The sequence below is a fragment of the Vicia villosa genome, unplaced genomic scaffold, assembly GCF_029867415.1.
Source record: "Vicia villosa cultivar HV-30 ecotype Madison, WI unplaced genomic scaffold, Vvil1.0 ctg.000163F_1_1, whole genome shotgun sequence".
Lineage (NCBI taxonomy): Eukaryota > Viridiplantae > Streptophyta > Magnoliopsida > Fabales > Fabaceae > Vicia > Vicia villosa.
Window position 1 is genome coordinate 821,528 of NW_026705046.1, and position 7,260 is coordinate 828,787.

Here is a 7,260-nt window from a genome sequence, read left to right on the forward strand (position 1 = left end):
ATCCAACAGGGATTTAGTCTGAAGAGACTAGAAAAAAAATTACTTCGGAGATGCATCTCCGAAGCAGGGGCAAAAGGGGGATTTCGCTGGGGGTGACCCCCATGTAGAGGTGGGTAAAGAAATTTTTTTTTTTTTTGGTAAGCTTGGCTTAGTTTTTGGTATAGTGAGGTAAATATGAAAATTTGATATTGAAATGATTTTGGATTTGGTTGTTTTAAAATAAAATTGATTCTATTCTATTTCAAATTAGAATATCTTAGTAGTGGGTTTAAAAATAATTTTTACATGAAATTTATTCAAATATAACAATTACTTTAAATTCAATTCATTTTAAACTAGAATTAATATTACATGATAAATTCATTCATAAATACTTTTTTTACATGTGTAATCTATGTAAGATTTAATATAAATTTCTACATGTATTAATATAAATTTTCACATATATTATTATTATTGAGATTTATGGAATATTTTGCTCTATCTTCCACTGGTGGAGGTTATTGTTATTATTGCACAATTATGTGTTGTTATTAGCTGTTGCAGTTACCTTATATTTAGGAGTCATTTATGTTTGGAATTATGAAGATTAGTAGATTTTGTAACAGATGGTAAACAAGTAGTCTTGTAATGTGTATATATAGTGACTCTAAAGAATGAATAGATAAATTTTACATGTTACATCTGTAGTGAATTTAACAATTATTAACTTCTTTATAGTAATACCTATAAAATTTAAAATTGAAAAATATCATTAATCTTTTTTATCTTTATATCATTAATTAACCTTGTCTATGTTAGCATTGTTATGAATTGGCGATCTCAAGACCGAATAAAAGGAAATGATTATGTTAGGTTGTTATTCGTAAGCATGATGTTGTCTGACTTGATTACAATGTTAGAAGAGTAAGGGTTGCGGCACTGAATCTAGTGATAAATAAGGTAAGAGTTTTCACGTTTTTGTAAACGAGTGAGTAAAGAAGTTAGTTTATGAGAGTATGATTCATTTTAGAACATAGAATATAAGCACACTTACTATGAAATTTATGAAAATAGGGGAGATTGTGGTTAGGAGGAAGATCAATTTTATGTTCCTACTTGAGACTAAGTGAATGTGTATAAAGGTGGAAGAATTAGACATTCGGAATTTAACTTTTGGTACACTAAGAAAGTTACATCAAGAAATAGAATTCATATTATTATATATACAATGAGTGGAAGCAGTGGCGGAGCCAAGCTCCGGCTAGGCCGGGCACCTGCCCAGGCTCCTCCAAGAGTCGCTATTGGACTCTGCCCATCGCCGCCATTAGATTGTGGGGTGGTGAGGGTGGTGAGATGGAGACTGAGAGAAGGAGAGGGTGTTTTGGATGGATTTTCAGTAGAGAAGTTGGCGGCGGAGTTGGTTTGAATGGTTCGGAAAATGGTGGATTGTGGTTGTGTTGATGAAGCGATTCAGAGATGGGGGCCACCTCTAATTTGGGGGTTTCTGGTTCTTTCTGTTGATCCTCGTTTCTTGCTATAATTTAATTTATTGTAATTAAGTGGGTAGGACCACATGTATTTAATGTATATAAATGGAGGTCTTACATTTAATAAGAAAAATGTGAACAGTCAATCGCAAAAAGCACTTTGAGAGAATTAGTTTTGCTTGTCTCATTTGAATACTGAGTACTAATAAAATGAGATTATTTAGTAATTAAATATTTGTTTTTCAATTTAATCATTTAATATTCTCATCATTATGCATTTTACAACTTAATCAATGAATCAAGAAAATTCAAAGATACATACATACATGGCAGTTAGCCACAGAATCTCACCTCAAAATATTCTATGATTAACATTCTTATAATATATAATGACTATGATATTACATTAAGCTTAAGCTTAAAGTTCTTTTTATGTTTAAATTGGTATCATATTTATTATCATTTTTTTATCTTTATGCATATTTTATCTCAACAATAGATAATAAATTAACAAGTATATAAATTTAATTTGTACGATGCTAGACAATTTTATTTACATGTTTATTTATCATATATATATATATATATATATATATATATATATATATATATATATATATATATATATATATATATATATATATATATATATATATATATATATATATATATATATAATAACATAAAGTGACACGAAATTAGAATTATTAGATTGGGTCTGGCCGTCTATCCATATGTAACACCCCATACATAATTGACTAGTATATTATGCATGAAACGTTAATAATTGATATTGAGTACATATAAAAGCCAAGGATACAAGATGATACATTTAAAATACAACATGAAATAATAATAAGAATTATAGAACATGTGTCTTCAATGGATCTGCACAGCGGAAAATGAGATCTGAAGAGGTCTCCGAGCCATCACCACTTCCAAGTCTTCAGTCCAAACCTGCTACTGACCAAACACTACTAAACTGCACCTGAAAAAAATATAAGTTGATTGGGGTGAGATTACTAAATCTCAGTGAGTCCTCCTATCCTATGGGTCCACTCGGATCTACAGGGTACATGCATCAAAACCGAATCCACCATTGATCCGGAGTTTAACCTCACATCCGGTACAAATACGGAGAAAACAAAGTGACTCGTCCACCATTGGACTTGTCTCAAGCAAATACACACTGTATAGCAAACAAGTATGCAAACCCGCATCCACACACGGGGAATCCAGAAGTGTAACAACCTCGGCTAGATTATGGAATAAATGCATCCTCGATGAGTAACCTCCTGCCTATATGTCAAGGGACTTGTACAAGCACACTGCAAGATGGTTAAACGGGTTCGCACAAGCCTAAATGGCCGCGAGATGACTATTGTCTAAATGGCGTCATTGTTCTGTTAACCTTCTTCACGCTGGTGAGTTACGCCGAGTACAAACCGCCACCTTGACGCCTGAGCCCATCGGGCGAAAGCCTAGTATTAGTCTACGTGACTTTACTAGAGGTGAGTTACCACATTATGCATTAGCCTACATAGCCGCATCACCCCACCATACCGAGCACGCAAGTGTGTTAACGGCAAGTGAGTAGAACCCCGTACGGAAACTCACGAGCACACTGCAACGGTAGCTCAGATGCACACCATATCGAACAATACACATGAACGGGTTATTCCATTGGACTACACGGTCCGGGAGGGCTCATAGACTACATAGTCGGAGCAGCGTCCCAATCTAGCCTTCCGGCCACTTCGATTCAAGCATACAGAAATATGACGTAATGTCAAGGTCACAAACAAAGCAATCAATCCAATCGTTTAGCCAAAACGACGGTGTCCACAGGTTCCATGTATCATACATAATGGCATAACATTTTCAAACATAGATATACTATTCATAGTAACAATAGGCATTCTATTCAATGCATGACATAATAATTATTAATCAATTGGTAAAAACATAAGCTCCCATACTAATTCATTGATTCACTAAGTGGGGTTCCACTATGGTTAAATCAAATATTCTGGTTTGGGGACCAATTTTATTAGAAAGTACACGTCGCTAGCTTTCCAACGATATAAAGTTTGCGCAATTCCGATACCCGAGCCGAAAGTTACGAATTTCCGAAGTTTGCTGATTTTTGCACTTTTGCCCAGGGTAACCGGTTACCCAGAAGCCAGTAACCGGTTACTGGCATGCAAAATGCCCAGTAACGCAATTTTATACAGAGTAACCGGTTACCCAAATGCCAGTAACCGATTACCCTGAAGCAGAACCAATTTTCTGCATTTCTAAGGGTTCTAAACCTAATACAACTTCAATCCAAACACCTCTAACATCTCAATATTATATCAAGTCAAATTCTAAACCAAATCCAAACATCTCAATGTTCTAAAGGAGTCCAAATCATGTAATATCAGCTATTAGTAGTAATTAATATGGAACACAAACCTACTATCAACATGCAATATAGCTTTATCATCAAGAACTCATATCACCAACTAGTCTAACATGCATCAAGTTTATCTCACCATAACCCCATTACATGCAACACCCCCAAGTCACTATCTAAGGACTCACCTTGGATTAATAGAGGTTGAGATGGTGCTCTTGCTACTATTGCATCTCCCTCTTGCTCAAACTTCCATCTCCATTAGCAAGAAATTCGTAGCTCACCTTCATACACATTCAGCATTGACCACCCAACTTCAAACTCGTTTTTCTCCTTCAAAACAGAAGCTATAAATGCGAACCATAGGTGCAAATCGAAGAGAAATTCATTATCTTTCCAATGGGACCAGAATCGTTATGATCGGAGTTACGAGTTGAGAGTTATACCTGATTTAGTGGAGCTGTACCAAGTGTTGCGAAAATAGAAACTTGAAGATGAGTTCTCCCTTCCTTCTCTTTGCTTCAATGGCTATTCCTTTCTCCTTTCTCCCAAAAATATGATTTATGAAGCACTATCAATCCAAACAAGCCTTAAGTTCACATGCATAAGGTTAATTGTCTCAATTGCCCTCCAACTAAATCATATTTACACCATTGCCACTTGGTTAGTTCCTAACCAATTTCCTTCTACTCCAACTAATCTTTCTTAATGCATAATTAATCCATAATATTTTCTTAGTATTTCATAATCATGCTTGATTATAATATGGGATATTACATTCTTCCCTCCTTAAATAGAATTCGTCCTCGAATTCTTTCTGATCACCACGGAAACAACGTGTCCAAATCTATACCAACTAGGGGATGAAATGTTCCTTACATTCCTCTTCTGATAATCTCACTACTCTGTCTGAGGGTCATTCCATATGAAGAAACATAATATGCCAAAACACCTGCGTCCCACTTTGCATGGTTAGAACATTGACTCTCAAGCAACACGTCTATCCAGATACTTCGTCCTGACATATCTGGGGAAAGATCCTTCCAGGGTCCTTGACCTTCACTGCTCTGCACTGAATCTCCAGAACTTCAAAAGTCTTAGTGATACACTTATGTCGGATATCCTTCGTTTCATTCTCTGGTGTGTTCACCCTTGTTCAACAAACATTACTGATTCACTCAGCTCCTTGAATTACTTCCCATTCGAAGATTACTGCCACAACGTCACTTCTGCGACAACTCTTAAAATTATTCTCCACTCGAGTCCATACAATGTCATTAGGTGATCTCCAAATTCCTTGGTATTAACCTCTGGTTCCCAAAGTCTTAGGATGGTTGTCCCATATTTACCTTTACTTATACAACTGAATTTCCTTACTTTAACCCTTACTCCAGTTTAGACATAACAACTGTCACCGTAAACCGCGAAGGTGTAATCATCTTGCAACTATAGCCTTGACATTCGACAACTTCGCACAAGATTCTACTGATAAGAGATGAAATTCAACAACTGGCCTGTAACCATTGTGCCAGTCTTCCTATACAATCATAGTACACAAGGCATAACCACAAAGAACTTGCGCCAACTGAATGTCCTCTCTAGCCTTCAGCATTTCGACGGTCTGATACTCAGTCCAACCCTTGTGACTTGCAAGCTAAACTGATGACCTACGAACATCGGACCGCATGCCATCCACAAAAATGTATTCCCAAGCTGGCCCATTGACAACACCTCTCGAGCTATGGTGATCCTTGAGAGACTAGAATGAACGAAACGCCGCTTCGAAAATTTCCCTTAGGAAGATACTTTCATCCCAACATAAAATCCTACAAATAGTCCGTTCGTTCCTACCTCAGACTTATCTGATTCTTCCTTGATCCGTTGCGCTACTCTGATTCCAACAAGTCACACAACTTGAAATCTTTCGAGTCACGTTATATCCATAATTCACTTAGTTTCCTTTAATACACAGTAATTCCTTATCCATAGTTGTCCAATTACAACACGTGCCAGGTCTCCATATTCATCCATCATCAACTACTACTCTTCAAAGTTGCATACTCTCCAGAATCAAGCTTCTACTTACTCTGCCATTCCATATAGTTCATCTACCACAACTTAGGTACACGTTTCTATCTTAGGACATTGAAACCCAAAAATTCACTGGCTTAGAGGTTCGTCCTTGTCACTGATTTCTACAGCGTACATCTGCTATGTTTGTCATTCCAACAAATCTTGTTGCTCAACCGATATTTCGAACCCTTCACGATGTACTGCAGCTCATGATAACTCTAGCAGTTTTACACAACTTCTACCCAACCATACACCTTCATTCTCTTAGCGTAGTATCACCTCTGATAACTCGTGCGACTTACTGATATAACAATCCTCCCATAGCCACACTCTATTCACATATTCATCTAATGTCTGTTCCACCTCTGACCTAAACTGACTTCCTCGACGGCTGCATCCTTCATTGTGGTGCTTCTAACAGTCAGAGTGTAGCCACAATGCAAGAAACTGCACTTTGTACTTCGAACATTTCTCTAATAGACTTCTTAGCAGTTCTCAAACCAAAATGTCTATGCTTTACCGAGATTGACATTTCTTCACTCAGAGTATCTACAGACACTCTACCAGATACGTCACACGTCAAACTAGTCCAAGATACAACTCGCATATTCCATCACCGGTCGCCAATGGTACATGATAGCCACTCACCATGCTGACCAGGATATCATGACCGCACATGAGTCCTACCCTAGGCATTCATGCAAAATTGCCAACTTAAAACTTCCTGAAACGAGAACGTCCCCAAGGTACAATCGGATACTAACTCACGCGATCACGATCACTCAGAGTCTCCATAAGCATAGTATCGGATCTTGATCCGTCCCACCATCGCCTGTCTAGTTATTCCTCTACTATCGAGCGCGACGTATGGATCCTTATCCCACATACCTTATGAGAGTCTGGATCTGTGTCTCACGAGTGCCAAATCAGAATTCTACCTTGAGCTTCAGATAATCTTTGTCCCACACATGTCGGAAAAAGGATGACTCACGCGTCTTGTGCACGATAGCGATACTGTGGCATTATACCCGTCTGGTAGTACCAACATGGTGGTCCAACTCCGAGGCCATGTATCTAGGTAACCTATCTTAGTGGCGTATAACGATCTCCACGCGTATCCTAAAGTCACAACCGACAAGTGTCTGAACAGATCTCCAATAGGTTCATCGTTCTTCAAGTCCTTCGAATCACACTCCTCAGGATGCTAAAACCTGAGAGTGCTACACATCAAAGTTTACTTACTCGGAAAGCCAAAACTCTAAGCACGAAGATATAAAGTTCAAGTCCGGATCACCATGCAGTGCGCGTAACCACTCGTCC

At 37.7% G+C, this 7,260-nt stretch overlaps 1 long non-coding RNA gene across 1 annotated transcript; it reads right to left on the reverse strand.

Annotated features, from left to right (window-relative positions):
- Nucleotides 1–2,308: 2,308 nt before the first annotated feature.
- Nucleotides 2,309–4,406, reverse strand: LOC131624820 (uncharacterized). The gene is made up of 3 exons (XR_009290667.1): nt 4,314–4,406; nt 4,056–4,214; nt 2,309–2,457 (listed from the first exon to the last, which is right to left on the reverse strand). It is a non-coding gene; the product is annotated as an uncharacterized LOC131624820 (long non-coding RNA).
- Between the last annotated feature and the right edge of the window lie 2,854 nt (nt 4,407–7,260).